The following is a 6,000-nucleotide window of genomic DNA, read 5'->3' on the forward strand; positions in this document are numbered from 1 at the left end:
GGGAAATTTTCAGAGGCACTGAAAGCAACATAAAATCCCAACACATGAGCCATAACACATTATGTCTCATAGCACACTATGAAGATGCACCTGGCTTTCTGGTTCCCTGGAGTTTAGGTTCCGGACCACATCTAGACACATCCCACAGTGTGAAGATTGGCAATGTCTTGGGATTTTAATCAGATATATTTTACTACAAAAAAAGTGAAATCAGGAATTATTTAGCAATTTAACACAAAATTCAAGCTTTCACTAAGGTGGAAAAGAAATAGCAAAACAAAGATTATTCTATTTGTATTTTTATAAACTGTTTTCCCTGAGAAAAGCAGAATACGAAGGATGAAAAGACAGCATTTCTTATTTTCATATATTCATACTGGTTTTCAAATTTTCCTTAGCTTGGAAAAAAAAAGCTAAGAAATGCGCCACCTGCTGGCATTATTGAAACTAGATCACTCAAACCTTTTACTCTTTAAAAAAAAAGCAAAGGCCGGTCAAAGACTAACTGATCCTGGAAGCTCTTTTGTCTCCCCTAAACTGATATTAGCCGAGGTTGATGTCAGCTTTGTTAGGAAGCTCATTTAGTGTTGTCTCCTACACCTTCTTGGTAATTTCATCTCTTCCATCCATCATCCTAAATTTCATGCTAAATATTTTTCTTAAATCATTTACTTTAGTTTTGAATTGTACATTTTCAAATCTTCATTTCAATAGATTTTATTTTTCCATCTTTTTCTGCTAACAGTAGTCTTCAGATACCCTTTATAAGCATTATTTTCCAACTTAGATCCAAAGTGGTCTGCATTGAGGAATACAGTGTAATCTATACTCTGTGTTGTGTGTAGATATATATCTTATTATTTTTCCCTCTTTATTATGAAAAATTTCAAACATGCTCAAAAATAGAGAGAACAGTACAATGAACCCCCATGCAGCCATCACAAATTCTCAACAGTTATGAACTCAGTGTTTCACCTGCCTTCTTCCTCTCTCCCCCTTCTCATCCTCACTGGATTATTTTGAAGCAAATAGAAAACATCATATCTTTTCATCTGTAAATATTTTAGTATGTAGCTCCAGAAGACAAAGACTTTAAAAAATATATAATCACCCTAAAAATTAAAAATTGCTTCTTAAGATTATCAAATATCTAGTCAATGTTCAAATTTCCCTGATTGTGTAAGATTTTTTTTTCTTTCTTTTTTTGGCAGTTTGTTTATATCAGGATTCAAATAAGGTCCATACATTGCAATTTGTTGCTATATTTTTTGTTTGTTTTAATCTATAGGTTCTCCCCTCCTTTTTGTTTTTTTCCTTGCAATGTATTTGTTGAAGAAACTAGATCCTTTGTTTTGAGAAATTTCACACAGTCTAGATTTTTCTAGACTTGTGTTGTGTTTATCATGTTCCTTTGTTCCCTGTATTTCCTATAAACTGGGCTAGAAGCTTGATCAGACTCAGATTTACATTTTTTTGGCAAAACTACTTCATAGGTGGGTTAGATACTTCCAAAAGAAGGTGCAAAATATTTAGTTGTATCTTTTCAAAATGATACTAGAAGCTGTTGATTGCCTAGATTCATTATTTCATTAGAGGTTGCAAAATGGTAATATTTTATCATTCCATCTTCATTTATTAGCTGGAACCTCTATAAAGAGAAACTTCCCTTCATGAACTATTTGTTGCCCTTGCTTTGAACTTTTTAAAAAGAAAAATTAAAACTTTGCCAAAGTAGAGAGGTGATCTAATTCAAAAGCTTGCTTTCTGAACAATTTCCAGGAGTTCTAAATTCTGTTTCACTCTCATCTTTTTTTACTTTAAAATCATTTATTTATTTATTTATGTTTTTCCCCCAAAGCCCCAGTAGATAGTTGCACGTCATAGCTGCACATCCCTCCAGCTGCTGTATGTGGGACGCAGCCCCAGCAAGGCCGGAGAAGCAGTGTGTCGGTGCGCGCCCAGGATCCGAACCCTGGCCGCCAGCAGGGGAGTGCGTGCACTTAACCGTTAAGCCACAGGGCCAGCCCTCTTTTTTTACTTTAGTAATAGAGCAATTCTCTGCAATTCCTAAATCTCAAAAGCTCTGAAAAACGTTATTTTCAATTCAAAAATCAAAAATCTCTGAGAACTAAATACTTTTTGGTAACTTATTTGATGGGCAAACCTGCCCTAACCCAAACCAATTTGGCAGGCAAACCTGACTGGGACTGATGTGAAGCTATTTATATCTGTATTTATCCCACTTAGAATGAATATTCATATACATTACTGAAGAAATATTTATGTATTGGATTACAGGATGCTGGCCCAGATCCTGCTGAGAGTGTTATGTAATGTACAGTATATGCATCTACTTTTCTAAATCCAAACTATCCTGAAGTTTAAAAACAACTAGTCCCAAATATTTCAGAAAGAGAACTGTGAACCATAACAGTAATATAGTAGTTAACATCTGCTGAGTACTTATTTTTTACCAAGTAATGCCCTAAATGTTTAACATTTAACTAACTCACTCAATCTTCACAACACCCCTATGAAGTAGGTTCAATTGCAGTGCCTATTGTAGGAACCTGCGGCACAGCATGGCTAGATGACTTGCTCAAGATTGTGCCCAAGGGACAATCTAATGGCCAAAGAGATTTGAACCAAGACGGCTGGGCTGCACTTTGCCCACTGTGTCCTCTGTCTCATGAAATGGGACATCATTCTCCCAGCTCTCCATCATCTGACTCCAATCTAGCCTCTTTTTTCTATCATGATATCCTCCAAGAACCTCATTTTTCAGCTCTACCAGATGACTCCGTATTTCCCAAAAACACACTTTCACACTTGTCTTTTTTGTTCATATTACTAACAGGCATTTTTTAAAGGTAAGATTATGACCCTTGTGCAAATATGTCATATACATGTGTGAAAATTTTTATTTATTAATTAATTATTAAGTAATGAGGGATGCTATAACTAGTTAAAGAAAAATCCCAAGAGAAAACATAAATATGCCATAAAGAATGCTGAAATGAATTTGTTTAAAAGATGAGAAGCTGGTCAATATACACAAGGCAACAATCACTTGCATCTCCATCATACACAATTTGCATTTCTAGGGACAAGAATCATTTGCTTTGTTAGCAGTTTTCTACAACTTAAAAGAGTTGTAAAATAGCTCAGAGGCAATGAAAAACAGTTTATTCAACAGGGGGGTTTTATAATCTTTTTGTCCATTTCAATGTCTCACAATTTTTCTTGACAATACTAATTCCTCTGCCTGGAGTGCAATCCATTGACATTGTCTTCATCAAACCAGTACTTATTGGATACCTGCTATGTGCCAAGCACTCTGCTAAGTGCTAGGGGTTCAATGGTGAGGAAAACAGACACCATTCCAGCTGTCATTGTCTTTTATAGATCAGATCCTCCACCTAATCACAGTTAGTTCTTCCTTCCTTTAAGCTCCCATATAATCTCAGCAATAAGTCTTTCCTTGTATTATACTTAGCAATTTGTTATGCACACTAGATTTTATACTTCTGGGGAGCAGGATACGATTCCCAAATTCTGAATATCTTTTGCAGAAGATGGTAAATTATCTTTCTATTCTTGAGGAGGTAAAAACAACTGCAGTTTAGTTTAACAAATATGTTTTTGACTCTCTGCCGTAAGATGCTATGCTACGTGCTACAGGAAGATGATTAATTCAACGAAGGTTTTTTTGAGCAACTGTAAAACATGGGGAATACTCAGTCAAATAAGACATGGTGTTTGATCCAGAGGAACTTCAGTCTGAGCGACAAGTTAATGACTTCAACATGGTATGATGAGTGCTATTTAGAGGTAAGTACTGAGTGTTTTGAGAAAACATGGAGGAGGGGCAGCCACATCAGAATAAGGGGCAGGGATGGCTTCTGGGAGAAGATGATGCTTAATGTGAGTTTTGAAGGACAAGTAGGCATTAGCTAGGCACAAATAGGAAGGGCATCACAGATACACAATGAGCATTTGGGAAATTACAGGTAGTGCGGTCTGGCTGAGTGGTGGGACATGAGGCTATAAAGACAGGCAGGAACCAAATCATAAAGGGTGTCACTTACTTAGGCAAAGAGATTCAGCTTTCTCCTGAAAGCCATGGAAGGATTTTAAGCAATAAGTGTCATTAGCTTTGTACTTCACAAAGATCATGTGGTAGGCTGAATAATGCCCCTCTCCCTCCCAAAACGTCCTCAGTATTTTGCAATATTTAGTTTTAAGGTGGAGCGGGAATGGAGAGCAGGAGAGGAAAGGGAGAAACATGACATCTAGAATCTAAAGGACTAAGCAACTTGGATGTGGGGAATAGTAACGTGGAGTCAAAGGCCATCAGAACATTTTAACTACAAGAGTGGTATCATTAATAAAAATAGAGAAGTCAGGACTTGGACTGGTTTGATGGGAAGATGATAAGTTTTTTTTTTACTGTTCAAGTAGAAAAATGCTTATTTGACATCCAGATGGAGCTATTTAACAAACAAATGGGAATGGAGGCTAGGAGATCAAAAGAGGGCTTGAAACTGGAGACAGACTTCAAATTTGCTTGATGCTAATAATGGAAGCTATGGGAGCAGGAGAATTTCTTAATTCTGTTTTGCTGGTGAGTAGCAGGTGCTTGATGAACATGTTTTATTGCTGTTGAAAGAGAAAACAGAATTGTCTAGACAACCAACATTGAGGAGAAGGAAGACGAGTTGATGGAGGACTCAGATAATGACTAGGAAGAGAGACAGGAGGAAACCCAGGATTCTGCAAAGTCTTAGTGACCTAAGCCAGAAAAAGTCAAGAAGGACAGGGTAGTCCACTGTGTGAAATGCTACAGAGAGGTTAAGGAAACTGTGGACTGAAAAAATCTTTGGATTTGGACACTAGGCAATCCCTAACATGTAAACTTGATGAGGGCAGATATTTTTGTTTGTTAGAAGACTGCTTGTCACATTGTGCTCAATAATTAAGTATAGAACAAATGAATTGGTAATATTTCAGAACACATTTTCAGAAGACTGTTGGAGGCAGAAGCCAAATCTTAAGGAACACACAGAGTTGCCACTTTTCTAGAAGAAAGCTAGTATCTCTTTCTTGTCCATTTTCCCTAGGTAGTCAGAATGACCTTTTAAAAAATAAATCAGATCATGTCACGTTCCTGCTTAAAATGCTTCAATGGCTTCCCACTGAACTTAGGATAAAACTAAACCACATTGCCTGATTTGGCAAACCCTGCACAACCTGGCCTACATTTGCAACTGAACTGTGCACAACGTTCCCTATCACACACTACCCTCCAGGCACCTCCTTAAACCTGAAGTTGTTACCTGTCCCTTTTATGTCTTGACCACACCAATCTTGTTCCTGCATTAGGGCATTTGCATGTGATTCCCTTTGGCTAGAATATGCTGTCCCAGCTTTTCACCTAGTTAACTCCCTTCTCATCCTTAAGGTCTGTGTTCTCGTGTTACCACCTCCCCAGAGGCCTTTCTAGATCATTCCTGAGTACCTGCTTTAAAGTACCTTTCCTCAACCCCCATTGCCCTCACATGACCTTGTTTTATTTCCTTCCTAGGACTTCCCATGGTCTGGAATTATCTTGCTTATTTATGGGTTTATTGTCTGTCTCCTCCCATTAGAATATAATCAATATAAGGAGGGAGAAAATGCAGATAGTGGGGGGAATAACTGATGAAGAAAAGTTCAGGAAAAGCAAAAGAAGATGGGATCAAGAGCTCTAGGGGAGGAATGAAGTGCTCTTTCTTCCTCTGAAACAAGAGCAAGGAAGGGAGAAGACAGCAGAAACATTAGGGAATCTGAGGTGAAATGCATCATGCAGTCTGATGAGTTCTTTTCCCATCAGTCTTTAATTACACGGTTAAACTGGTTATGGGAATAGCAGCAAACTACTTGATTTTACCCTGTCAGCTGGCTCTGCAAGATATGCTTGCTGTGTGTATGGGGTGGAAAACATCCTTTTCTAGATTCTTT

Source organism: Ceratotherium simum, chromosome 10, assembly GCF_057802395.1.
Source record: "Ceratotherium simum simum isolate JZ-2026a chromosome 10, ASM5780239v1, whole genome shotgun sequence".
Classification (NCBI taxonomy): Eukaryota; Metazoa; Chordata; class Mammalia; order Perissodactyla; family Rhinocerotidae; genus Ceratotherium; species Ceratotherium simum.